The 14,048-nt window shown below is 35.6% G+C and overlaps 2 pseudogenes; both read right to left on the reverse strand.

Annotated features, from left to right (window-relative positions):
* The window catches only part of LOC147472860 (putative amidase At4g34880), a 78,050-nt pseudogene that overhangs the window by 7,324 nt on the left and 56,678 nt on the right, over positions 1-14,048 (reverse strand).
* On the reverse strand, positions 9,490-10,608 carry LOC147472861 (dirigent protein 21 pseudogene; annotated as a pseudogene).

Here is a 14,048-nt window from a genome sequence, read left to right on the forward strand (position 1 = left end):
AAAATGACGAAGGTTGGATTTTATAGGTAGGATTGGTGATAGTTACTTCCTCGTTCTCCAATATTCCAATCGTGGGATAAAGTTGGAGAACAGTCAAATCGTGGGATGAAGTTGGAGAACTGGCGGGTGAACTGTCCAATCGTGGGATGAAGTTGGAGAACTGGTGGGAGAACTATCGTGGGATGAAGTTGGAGAACTGGCGGGAGAACTGTCAAATCGTAGGATGAAGTTGGAGAATTGGCGGGAGATGAAGTTGGAAAACTGGCAGGAGAACTGTCAAATCGTGGGATGAAGTTGGAGAACTGGCGGGTGAACTATCCAATCGTGGGATGAAGTTGGAGAACTGGCGGGAGATGAAGTTGAAGAACTGACGGGAGAACTGTCATGGGATGAAGTTGGTGGAAGTTGTTTGACTCGCAAAACATATGCGTAATTGATATTGATTTTACGTGTAGGTATATAGGCTTTGAGTATGGGCTCTGAGCGTGGACTTTGAGCGTGAGCTTTTTTATAGATGGGCTCTGAGCATGGGCTTCTTTGCGTGGATTTGTATTGATTTGGGCTTTTATTGAGCCACATTTGTGGGGCCGAAACATCGCCCTCTCTTTGTTACATGGGCAAGGCCCGTGTGGCAAAGAAATAATAATGCTTTGTTTTTAGTAGGTTTGTAAATAGAAGTGGTAGCTGGTAGGCAAATATCTTGTAGAGCAGAGCGTTAGATATTAAATTGGCCCATAAAAATTCCAAATTATTTGGTAAAATGTAATGGCAATTTGGTAAATTTTGTTTAAGAATACAAGACTAAAGAATCGGCATGTTAATGCATGGCAGTTTGGTGAATAATGCAAAAGAAAGGGTCGTAGACTCGTAGTTAAAGAATTGGAGTTTTAAGTTAAAAGGCACCAAAGATGGGCTATTGGACTTTAGATGGTGTAATTTTGTTGATGTCTGATATATAAAGGTGTGGGCATTTGAATTGGGCTTTGGTAATGGGCTAATCAGATATAAAGATTGCTTTAGGATCGGCTGAAAAGGTGTGGATATCACAACATCCAAACGTGTGCAAGTTCAGCGTGTACTAGCCAAACATGAAGTTATTTCATCTGGAACTTCTATGCAGATGGTGGAACCCAAACCAGTTGGGGCACTTGTAGATGTCGATGATTTAGTTAATAACAATCAACCAGAAGGAAGGAGATTGAAGTTATTTTTATTAACTCACAAGATGAGGTTCTGTTATAAAGTAATTAATATTAATGGATCGGCGGCAAAGGGTCTGTACCTAGGTGTTACTCAAATTGGGTGGGATATTGATCGGTAATTTTGAGCTTTAAGTTTGGTTGGTTTTAATGAATGTTGGGTTTCAAAAACCGATCGGGTTTGAAAGTAATTAAATTTGTTTGAATTGGATCGGCAAGTTCAGCGGTTTGAATTGATGCCCGGCAAGTTCGGCAGATTGAATTGAAAGTTCAGTGAGTTCAATTCTAAATTCGAACTTTGAACAAATCGGTAAATTGGTTTACAGAATAGTTAGGTGTGGCGGCATTCTAAAATCGACTGATCAATTAGGACAATTGCGTTTATTGATCGGTAATTTTTGAATTTGGTTTAGTTCGATAGAAAATGATCAGCAAAATTGGATTGGCATTTATGGGATCAGCAATGGCGAGTGCCTTTTATGGGATTGCGAGCTACAACTCGAGCGGCAAAATAAAGGATCGGCAACTCTAGTGGCAATTTCAAAGGATCGGCACTCATTCAGCTGCAATTAAATGCACAACGGTTCAAAGGGATTGGCAGTTTAAAGCTTTGGAATCCAGCTTGTATTAAAGCCAAGTTTCAAACTGATTTGCAACATTATTGAGCGGCAAGTTGATCAGAAATATAATTGATCGATAATTAAAAAGTTAGGAATTGACCGGCTAGGAATTGATCAAGTGTTTAGTGGAGTTAGTGTCTTTGATTGGTAAGTGAAATTGGGTTGATAGGCAATTTATACAAACTGGCTTGGTTTATCGAAAGTAGTTGGTGTTTCGGTTGGCAAGTAGTTGAATTTGGTTTCACAGAAGGTAGGATCGGCTTGGGAGTGGCGACAAAATTAGGATCGGTTTAAGAACAGCTTTCTCATATTGGACAAAGTGGGTGGGTCGGTTAACCCAAAGAAAATTAAAGGGTCGGCAAAATTAAAGGAAATTGAGTTATCGGTCAATAGCGATTAGTTGGCAAATTATTTGATCCATTTGATTGGGCATGTAATTGTATTGATGTGCCATTAATTTTGTTAGGCTAGTATGATGTATTGATATATTGATAATGTAATTAAATCTAGAGTGTCGCCGCCCCATAATATAATGCTGACGTAATGAAATATGGGGTGTCACGGCTTCCAAAGTGTAATGATAATATAATGAAATTTGGAGTGTCACTGCCGCCGTAATGAAATTTGGGGTGTCTCCCCCCCATAGTGTAATAATAACGTAATGAAATTTGGGGTGTCGCCGCCCCCATAGTGTAATGATAACGTAATGAAATTTGGGGTGTTGCCGCCCCCAAAGTGTAATGATAACGTAATAAAATTTGGGTGTGTCATAATACATAATATAATGATAACGTAATGATGTTTGGGGTGTCGCCGCCCCTATAGTGTAGTGATAACATAATGAAATTTGGGGTATCGTTGCCCCCATAATATAATAATAACTTAATGAAATTTGAGGTGTCGCTGCCCCCATAGTGTAATGATAATGTAATCCATAGTGTAATGATAACGTAATGAAATTTGGGGTGTCGCCGCCCCCATAGTGTAATGATAACGTAATGAAATTTGGGGTGTCGCCGCCCCCAAAGTATAATGATAACATAATGAAATTTGGGGTGTCGCCGTCCCCATAGTGTAATGATTAAAATACTTTGAATGAAATGTTATATATGAATGCTAATTTAAATGTATGCATGTATTAATAATAGATAAATTATAAATGTAAAATGATATTTAAGATGCCCTATGTATATATGGTCTTTCATTTTGACTATGTGAGACTCTGTCCACATTTTGTAATAAAGTGAATGTTGTCATTCCTTATAAATTGCAATATTTTTTGCAGTGAATCAATATGACTTTGAGGCAGAAGAATTTTAAGTATTATCATTCTTTGAGCAATGGTAAAACACTTCTTGTTATATGATTGATCCATTCTTCAGTGAGGCAACAAATAGAAGGGTTATTGACCATCATATGGACAGATCAGCATGTTGATGAGCCCTAAGGTTTGAACTACTATCAACCGTGCGAGTTCCATGACGAGGTCAATCACATACTTCTAACGGTATGCTAATCCATTCGTTGGTGAAGCTACAAATAGAAGGCTATCGACCTTATCATATTGGACAGATCAGCACATCGATAAGCCCTAAAATTTGGGCTATTATCAATTGTGCGAGTTTCATGACGAGATCATCTACTTCTAGTTGTATGCCGATCTATTCTTCAGTGAGGCTACAAATAGAACGCTATCGACATCATCATCTGGAACAGATCGGCCACGTCGATGAGCCCTAAGGTTTGGGCTACTATCAATTGTGTGAGTTCCATGACGAGGTCAACTACTGTCCTTGTTGTATGCCAATTTCTCGTCGTTATATCTTGATGATCGAGCTAGTCAATATGAATTGATGGCAAACAGATCGGAATTGTTGAACTAGTGTATTGGTTATCAAATTGAGTCTTTTTGTTTGATGACCAAATTGAAAGAGCTTTTTGAAATAAAATTCTTGGAGCCAAAATTGAAAAAAATGGATTTTTTTTTTTTTTTTTTTTTTTTGCCGATCATTTGGATCAGCAAAATATTCTCTCAAACATTTGGTCGGCAAGTTTGTTTGTTTGTTTGTTTGTTTGTTTGTTTTTTTTTTTTTTAAGGTAGGTAAAATTAGATATTGCAAATTGGCAATTGAAAAGACTGAGCCAATTATGAAGATTGGTTCTTTCTTCGCCTAGGGTGAACATTTGGAGTATATGGTTGGAAGGTTGGGATCTAATCACTCTTTTCATGGTCCTCTGTAAGTTAGTCACCATCTACAGAACTACTATTGTCAACTGATATGTAATGTGAAACATGCATTGGTCGACAATGAGCTCGAGGGTTGGGACCACGACTTGTAGAGGGACCTTTCATAGAGGTTGGACTACTAAAGCATGGTAAGTGATATATCCAGATAATTTCTTCTAGGAGAGAGCCGATCTCTTATAGCCTTTTGGCTAGGATTGGCTACACCAACATTGTTTTTCTTCATATCTTCGATGAGTTGTCTACCCCTCCATGAGTTGTCTACCCCTCCATGAGTGGTCGACAGTAAAGTTAGCAGAAAAGTTTTTGAACTCACTCATGATCACACTTGAAACTATGTGTCTTCATATTGTAGTTTTGTTTGCTTCCCTTAATCGCACGATTCTTTTTGGTGCGTGAGGAAGTGCTTTGATTCTGTAGTTACTTCGCCCGACAACTATACATGTATCTGTTTCTTCAATTTTCGGAGACGACGGTCGACTTGAGTTGTTGGATCTGCAATATGAATACTCACTCTCTCAGACGCAGATGGCTGAGAACCATCGGACTTGGAGAGGGAATTCTCATTCGCAGAAGTTAAGTGTTGAACTTGAGCGGCAAAAGGAGAGCCTTCACCGTTGTTTGTTCTTTGTGAAGCTATTGACACAACTTTTTTGTGGTTGAGGGTAGGAGCACAGACGGCGCCAAATATGTTTCAACAAGATTTGCCAAAACACACCAGTTGAGGGTTGGAAGTAATATTTTTTGGAGATGGTGATTGGGGAAAGATGAGACTGGACTTCGGTTTTGAAGTTGCCTACATACCCAAAGATATTGCTTGGGATCAAGTCTCGATTGTGTAGTTTTGGAAAAATGACGAAGGTTGGATTTTATAGGTAGGATTGGTGATAGTTACTTCCTCGTTTTCCAATATTCCAATCGTGGAATAAAGTTGGAGAACTGTCAAATCGTGGGATGAAGTTGGAGAACTGGCGGGTGAACTGTCCAATCGTGGGATGAAGTTGGAGAACTGGCGGGCGATAAAGTTGGAGAACTGGCTGGAGAACTGTCGTGGGATGAAGTTGGAGAACTGGCGGGAAATGAAGTTGGAGAACTGGCGGGAGAACTGTCAAATCGTGGGATGAAGTTAGAGAATTGGCGGGAGATGAAGTTGGAGGACTGGTGGGAGAACTGTCAAATCATGAGATGAAGTTGGAGAACTGGCGGGTGAACTATCCAATCGTGGGATGAAATTGGAGAACTAGCGGGAGATGAAGTTGGAGAACTGGCGGGAGAACTGTCATGGGATGAAGTTAGTGGAAGTTGTTTGACTCGCAAAACATATGCGCAATTGATATTGATTTTACGTGTAGGTATGTAGGCTTTGAGCATGGGCTCTGAGCGTGGGCTTTATGGTAAATAAGCTCTGAGCGTGGGCTTTTTTTTAGATAAGTTTTGAGCGTGAACTTTGAGCGTGAGCTTTTTTATAGATGGCCTCTGAGCATGGGCTTCTTTGCGTTGATTTGTATTGATTTGGGCTTTTATTGAGCCACATTTGTGGGGCCGAAATAGTAACAATTCAACAAACTAAATGACAAACCCGCATTAGTAGTAACTACCCACCAATTGTGTGCAAACTTTTAACGGATTTATTCATGTCATATATAACTACACAAGCTCATGTCAAAATCAGTCTACACATAATTTTTCTATCGTGGCTTTGAAATAGCATGTAAAATGATTATAATACCCTTCAGTGAAATTCCGAGTTATTACAATTTCTTTGTCACAAAAAAAGTGCAATGTAGTAATCTTATTATTTTGAAAAGTACATTGTATATCATGGTATTTTTTTGTCTTAAATTGTTCTCTTGCATCTACAATATGTGACAAAGTATTATGCACGACTGCTCAATGTATATTCACTGACCGCAGTAGGCAATATTCGAATTTCTTTGTGGCTATCACAATTCAATTGTTGTAAAAAAAAACAAGTTAATTGTTGTATCCCTTGTAGGCACGGATATTTGGACCAAGGCCCAAAATATCGATATCGATGAATATATCGGTGTACCCAAAAACCGATATATATCGGATATATCGGATATTTCGGATATATCCATTTTTTTTTATAACCAGTCCAAACTATTTAAAATATCGAAAATATCGGATATATCAGAAATATCGGATATATATCGGAAATATATTGGAAATATCGGATTTATATTTTAAAATGGTCAAAAAGTCAACCGATATATATCGATTATATCGGAAATATCGATTATATCGGCGATATAAAGTTTCATATCGGAAATCCCGATATATATCGGAAAAAAAAGGGTTCTATATTCGGTGGATATATGTCGGAAATATCGATGTCGGTGTACCAAAATACCGATATATATCGGCGATATATCGGATATATCGGCGATATTTTGGTCCATGATTTGGACGACCTCATGATCCATGATCCCCTTAGAGCATCTCCAAATGATACAGTAACAATTATGATAATACCACATTTGCCTCACCATCTTGGAATTTGTAACAAATGGATTTACTCATGAACGAGCCTAGAACTTGTAACCAAACTTCCAATCTATAGCACTCTTAGCTTCTTCATTAAAATGAAAAACTGCAAAGGATCACTAAGACAAATGAAATTTTTCATAAATTGAAAAAACAAATCAGGAAAAAAATTCGAAAAATTTAAAATAAAATTGAAATAATGCATAAAAATTTGAAAACATAATAAAACAACTCAAAAATTTTGAAAAAAATAATAAAATTCATTTGTTTTCCTATATTTTGAGTTGTTTTATTATTTTTTTCAAAATTTTACGCATTTTTTCAATGTTATTTTATTTTGCCAAAAAAAAAAAAAAAAATTCCGATTTGTTTTTTCAATTTTTGGAAAATTTCGGATTTTTTTTTTAATTTTCCTTTTATCAAATATTTTTTAATTTGTTTTTGAGTTTTTGTTATTTTTTTCATTTTTTTTTTCAATTTTCCAGATATTTTGAGTTTTCAGATTTTTATTTTTTATTTTTTTTTTGAATTTTTCAAAAACATATGTTAAAAATGGGGGGTTTTTACAAATTTGACATAAGGGCAAAATTGTCAATTTAGAAAATTAACTCTGAAATGGGGGGCAATCAGTAATGATTCTCAAAATGGGGGGTTATCTCAAAATAGGGGTCTATTCGTGGGGGGTTAACTAAAAAAACCCCATGATTTTATTACCAATTATGTGATCCATATATCTATACTAGAATTTAACCCGTGGCTATGCCACTCGAGTCATTATGGGTGAATTTAGCAAAATAAAATCGTGTCAATTTATTATTTTAACCCCAATTTTATTGGGAAAAAATCAAGAGTGTTTCCACTATTATTTTACATTTAAATTGAACTTTTGTGCATCATACATACTCAATTTATCACGGCAATATGCCCATAAAAGTAATGCACCCACAAGTGCTTCAAATCCCAGGAGTAAATATGCTTTACGCCAACAAAACCTGAATAGTTGTTAAGTCCCTTTATAAGAATTAGAAAAATAAATAAAAAGTCAATAGCAAACTCCTATAATCCAAGGTATATATTGCTATCAATAAGAACCTAAAGCTCAATGGTTGTACAAATACTGTTGGAGCACTATTAGGCTTTTAGTGAGAACTTGTCGCACATGTGTATACTTAGAGTGAACATTGAACCACACCCTATCCACATCGTTAAGCAAGCAAATGAAATTTTCGCCAATGACAATCTTCCTGAGAGAAATTTTGTGAGTTTTTTGGCTTACTTGTTTTTAATCTTACTAAATACATAGCGAGATTAGCTTATTCATGAGCACATAACTATTATCATCAATAGTTCTACAGATAGTCCTACGGTAGAACATATTTAGATCAAATAACTAAAATCCCAAATTGATATCAAATGTTTCCTGCTAAAGGACATGTCTGCAAGTCTGCAATCCAATGGACTACCAAACGAAGTGTCAACAGCCAACAACAAAAGCAATATCTAATATGATCTACTGAAGTAACAAAAAGTTCTTAAGTTTTCTTGATTTTGTCAACATCAAAAGTTCGAAGACGGTAGCTAAATCAATTCAATGCATCTAATTAATCACATCCATTACACAATTACTACAAAAATGTATAAGAGATCATATGTAAGATGCACTACAAATTATGTCATTACATTGAACAAACAAAGATATTTCAAATGACCAATATAGAGCCCATGGAGTTTCAAATATGCCCAATTAAAACATGGCTATTGTAAACAGATTTATAAGTCTGCTACTCAAAGATACTACTGTACTGGGAATAGTTCGATCTACCACTCAAAGATACCATTAGGAATAGGTTTGCTACTCAAATGAACTTCCAAAATTTGCTCTTAATGCCTCTAATACCCAATTTGCAAACTTCAATGGGTATTAGTAAATGTTATAATTACTGTCAGATCATCCCAAAACTAAAAAGATTTGTTTATTGGTAACTAAAAGTGATTTGAATGGAAAAAAAAAAGATTGGCCCGATGAAAGATTCTTATTCTTATTTCCTAATTTTGTGGGTATTAGTAAGTGTTATAATTACCGTTAAAATTTTGATAACTTTAGATAAATTTAGATAAGTTAGAATTTAAATAACTTAGATAAGTTAGTAGTAATTTCTTTGAGTACGATTTCATAAAGATTATTTCCTAATTGAAATCAACTTACTTTTTAATTTGTGCCGGTCCACCGTCAGATGTATTGATTGTATTAACTATTAGCCATCCGATGTAGGCTTCACACAAACCACTTAAAAACCAAGCTGTTACATTGAACAAACAAAGATATTTCAAATGACCAATATAGAGCCCATAGAGCTTCAAATAGGCCCAATTAAAACATGGCTATTGTAAACAGATTTATAAGTCTGCTACTCAAAGATACTACTGTACTGGGAATAGTTCGATCTACCACTCAAAGATACCATTGGGAATATGTTTGCTACTCAAATGAACTTTCAAAATTTGCTCTTAATGCCTCTAATACCCGGTTTGCAAACTTCAATGGGTATTAGTAAATGTTATAATTACCGTCAGATCATCCCAAAACTAAAAAGATTTGTTTATTGGTAACTAAAAGTGATTTGAATGAAAAAAAAAGATTGGCCTGATGAAAGATTCTTATTCTTATTTTCTAATTTTGTGGGTATTAGTAAGTGTTATAACTACCGTTAGAATTTATATAATTTTAGATAAATTTAGATAAGTTAGAATTTAAATAATTTCCATAAGTTAGTAGTAATTTCTTTGAGTACGATTTCATAAAGATTCTTTCCCAATTGAAATCAACTTACTCTTTAATTTGTGCCGGTCTACCTTCAGATGTATTGATTGTATTAACTATTAGCCATCCGATGTAGGCTTCACACAAACCACTTAAAAACCAAGCTGTTTTATTATATAGATAAATTATGTGATACCATACATTTTATTACCAAACGCAATAATAATCAACTAGTAGTGGATAGCTGTGACACTATACTCAACTACAGCGACACCTGCCGTTGAATTAAAACTATAGGTATTCGCAACCACTACACCACGAGCAAACCTGAAGAGACCAGTTCCGCCTACAATCGGAAATTCACGGGGCGAGTGTAATGAACCATTCCGGCCGAGAATGCTAAGATCGCTCCCATTGTATTTCCCCTCCGTGAAGTGAAGGGTCAATGCCATGACAATACCAACATCTTGTTGGTCCGCTGAACCATAAAGCCCCTGCGCTCGGCCCACTATCTTCGATGTCAATTCAGGCCCAACGGTTAACGGATCGTCGGCCATAAACAGTAGACCAAACCCGTATGTGGAGTTCTTTGTGCTATTTGCTTGAGCTATTATCATTGAACTTGGCTTCTTTCCACTTACTACGTCATGGAAGTAGAAGTGGAGTCGGGTCACTTTCTCCTTCCCAAGATCCAGATTCACATGCAAGTCTTCCTCATGTTGGGACGTGGACCAGTTCTGATCATCGCCTTCAACACAAATCACAGCTTCAATCAACAAACACACTAACAGAACCAATATTATTACCTTCATCATGTTTTTTCCTCTCTCTCTCTCTCTTAGACGAGTTTACAAGAAAGAAGTCAGAGAACTTAAAGTTTTGAAGAGGTTAGATAGGTACTTATAGTGAAAATATAGAAAGAATGCTGCTACCAAGTCGTTCTCTCCTGATTTAGAGCGCGATTGGGTGGGTTGTACAAGAAAAGGCAAATCTGACGTGGCCAACCTAACCAGAATATTATACATTCAATTCGCCAAATCGATGACAAGATTAAACATTTTCATAAGAACTTTGTCATGATACGAAACTGAGATTTGTCCATCCGACGACAACGGTTTACAATTGGCCATGATAAAATCGCAAAAAGTAGAAGAGAAAATAGAGAAAGGAGTTACAGAACAGGAAGAGAACCAGAACTTTTAATTGTAAAACCCAAGTTGAAAGCTCGAGATAAGAGCAATCTTTTTTGGACGGTTATTACCAAAGTGCCATCTATTTGGAGGATCTCCTCATCAGGACTCAAACTTAAAAAGGGGTATGACAACTCTTCAAAGGAAGATTCAAAACCAATAAGAAAAAAAACACGAAAGTTGTTATTTCTGAACTTTATGAAAGAATTTTGGTAGACGAAGAGTAAAAAGTGAAGCTATAATGCATAGAGGTATTTTCTATATATATAATTTTGATTCTGTTTATTACTCCATCCTATTTCTAACCTTGTACAGTTGTACTAGGGGATAGACGTGCCGGTGGAACTTGGAAGTGGAGTAAGAGAAGGTTGACCTCTAATTCAACGGTAAGAATTTAAGGAAAAATGGGAAAGAGTATAGACATAAATAAAAAGTGGACCTCTATTTATTACTTTCATCCAAGGCCCAAAATTTCGATATCGATGAATATATAGGTGTACCTAAAAACCGAGATATATCGGATATATCGGATATCTCGGTTTTTTTGGTGACCAGTCCAAAGTTTCTAAAATATCGGATATCTCACCGATATATCTCGGATATCTCGGCGATGTATCTCGGATATATCGGATATTTCGGAAATTTCAATATTAACAATTGGTCAAAAAGTCAACCGATATATATCGATTATCTCGGAAATATCGATTATATCGGCGATATAAACTTTCATATCGGAAATTCCGATATATCTCGGAAAAAAGGAGTTCAATATTCGGTGGATATATGTCTGAAATATCGATATCGGTGTACCAATTTACCGAGATATATCGGCGAGATATCGGATATCTCGGCGATATTTTGGGCCATGCTTTCATCTCCTCTCTAATCTCTATGTTGGGTGCAAGTGGATATCCAAATAGAAATCAATTCAAAACAACTCTAAGAGCATTTGCAATGCAGGTGATAATTTTCCCCCCCTTTATCACCGCCACCTCATCACTTATTCACCCTGTTTTCACTAACCCGGTGAAAAACAAGGTGAAGCTGTGTAATGCAAAGGTGATAAAAAACATCTCGGACGGGATGTTGGATTCCGTCTGGACGTAAAAATTGAAAAAACACTCCGGACGAAATGAAACATCCCGTCTGAAATTTTAAAAAAACCGAAAAAAAGTCGAAAAATCATGCGAGACGGAATCTAACATCCCGTCCCTAAAAAAAACCCATTTTTTTAAAAAACACCGCGAGACGGAATCCAACATCCCGATCCGGTTAAACAAGTCGATGAAAAACTCGGTGGAAGGTTTCACCTTGTTTTTTTTGGTGGGGAAAACTATCACCGAGTTTATCACCCTGCATTGCACAGCACTTTTGGACCCAACTAGGTGATAGTTTTCACAAACCCCCCTCTATCACCTGCATTGCAAATGCTCTAAAGGACAGTGTTTTGTGATAATCACTCTCAAATTCATTTTCTTCGTCGAAACAACTCACGGACCCAGTTTTTCTATTTTAATAATCCTAAAGGACAAATTGAGTTGGCCCAGTCTATTATAATTTTTTTTTAAATCCCTTTTACCCTTTCGTGTGTTAATATATAAATCAAAGATGTTTTCAAAATTATAAATAAACAACGTGTTCTAGTTTCAATCGATTACTTCTTCTACCTCAATTGAAATCGATTGATTTTCTCAACTAAAAGTTTCAATCCATAGCTTCTTCTTCTTGCTGTCTAAAAAGGTTTATTCAAACTTTGTATTTATAACATATATATTTATAGTAATTTGAAATCTTCATTTGATTTTGTTTTGAAATCATATATTGTTTATAGCAATGATATTATATGTTGTAATTATGTCTAAAAACGTTAGTTTTTATATCATGTTTTGTTTGTTCATATTTTAGATCAGATTTGTTATTTTGAGATATAATTTGTTTATAGCAATGATATAGTTTTTATATCATATTTGTTTTGAAAACGCTATTTTATGTACTTTTCTTAATTGAGCTTTAGGTTTTGATTTTGCTTTTTGCCATGAACAATTATTGTTCATATGTATTTGTTGTATGAACAATCATTGTTTATATGCAAACAGCTATGAACATTATGAACAACCAATGTTCATAGTAGTTGTAAATATATTTGACGATGAATTTTTTCTTAATTGAACTTTAAGTTTTGATTTTGCTTTTTGCTATGAACAATTATTGTTCATACGTATTTGTTGTATGAATAATCATTGTTCATATACAAACACGTATGAACAACCAATGTTCATAATAGTTGTAAATACATTTGACGATGCATTTTTTATTATGATTTTGCAGTTTATATGGATCATAGTGTGATTGGAGTTTTTTGTTACAATGGTGGTAGTCTTTCCATTCATATTGGGTTGGATTATTTTATTAATGATGTTGTACAAGAGTTACATGGGAAATGGCCTAATTTGGGATTAAACTGTTATAATATGTGTTTCAACCATGACGAGAAAGATAACCTGATTGAATCTGATGGGGAGTTGCATTCTTTGGGGTGTTATTGTTTTGCAAAGAAGATTGCAATTGTTAAGATCAGAGTGGTTGTTTGTGTCACTTCGTTGATTACCTCTAGTGGTTCTATTTCTGCAAGTTCTTCAAGTTTATCAAGTTCTTCAGTTAGTGGTGGTGTGGTTGTTGTTCGTAAACCTTACAAGTCTGATTTTAGGGCAAGAAACTTTGATAGTGGTGTTGGACAGCGATTTGCTTTAGGTGCGCGTGAGTTTCGCTGTAAATTGATAGAGTATTAGATTGTCAGTGGTTACAAATATGAATTAATCAAGAATGACGAGTTTAGAGTGACTGCGGTTTGTATAAGAAGGAGGGAAACTATGAATGGTGTATACACTCTTGCGATACATATGGAAGTTTTGAAATTAAGAAAATTAATCTCACACACACTTGTGGTTTTGCATTTAAAGACTACAACCATCCTCCTCTCACTTCTCATCTTGTAATGACTCATATTTTGGATTTTGCTAGAGATAAACCATCTTTGTCAGTGGAAGATATTACTTCTTTTTATAGTCGTGAGTATGGGCTTAAGATTTCTAAACATATGAGTTATGCGGGTAAGAAGTTGGCATTGATAGAGTTGTATGGTGATGTTGTTTTATCCTATAATGAACTTTTGTGGTATACGAAGGAGTGAAAGCGAAGAGATCCTAAGAATTGTGTTGATCTTCATGTGAATTAAGAGAGTAGGAAGTTTGAGAGGGTGTTTGCTGCTTTTGAATCGAGTATTAATGGTTTTAAATACTGTCGAGCAATGGTGTATTTAGATGGAATGTCACACCCCGAATTTCGACAGAATTCGGAAAAACATTATTTGTTCCCGACTCTTCGATCTCCGAGGTGTGACGCACTCTCAAGTTCCAAAAACCCATAAACAGTTTAAATATGCGGATAATTAAAAACCAATAAAAATTTTAACTTAAACAAAAGTCCTCTTCATTACAAAAATTTACAAATGAAAATACAAATAAC

This window comes from Coptis chinensis, unplaced genomic scaffold (genome assembly GCF_015680905.1).
Source record: "Coptis chinensis isolate HL-2020 unplaced genomic scaffold, ASM1568090v1 utg662_pilon_pilon, whole genome shotgun sequence".
In the NCBI taxonomy this organism is placed as follows: domain Eukaryota; kingdom Viridiplantae; phylum Streptophyta; class Magnoliopsida; order Ranunculales; family Ranunculaceae; genus Coptis; species Coptis chinensis.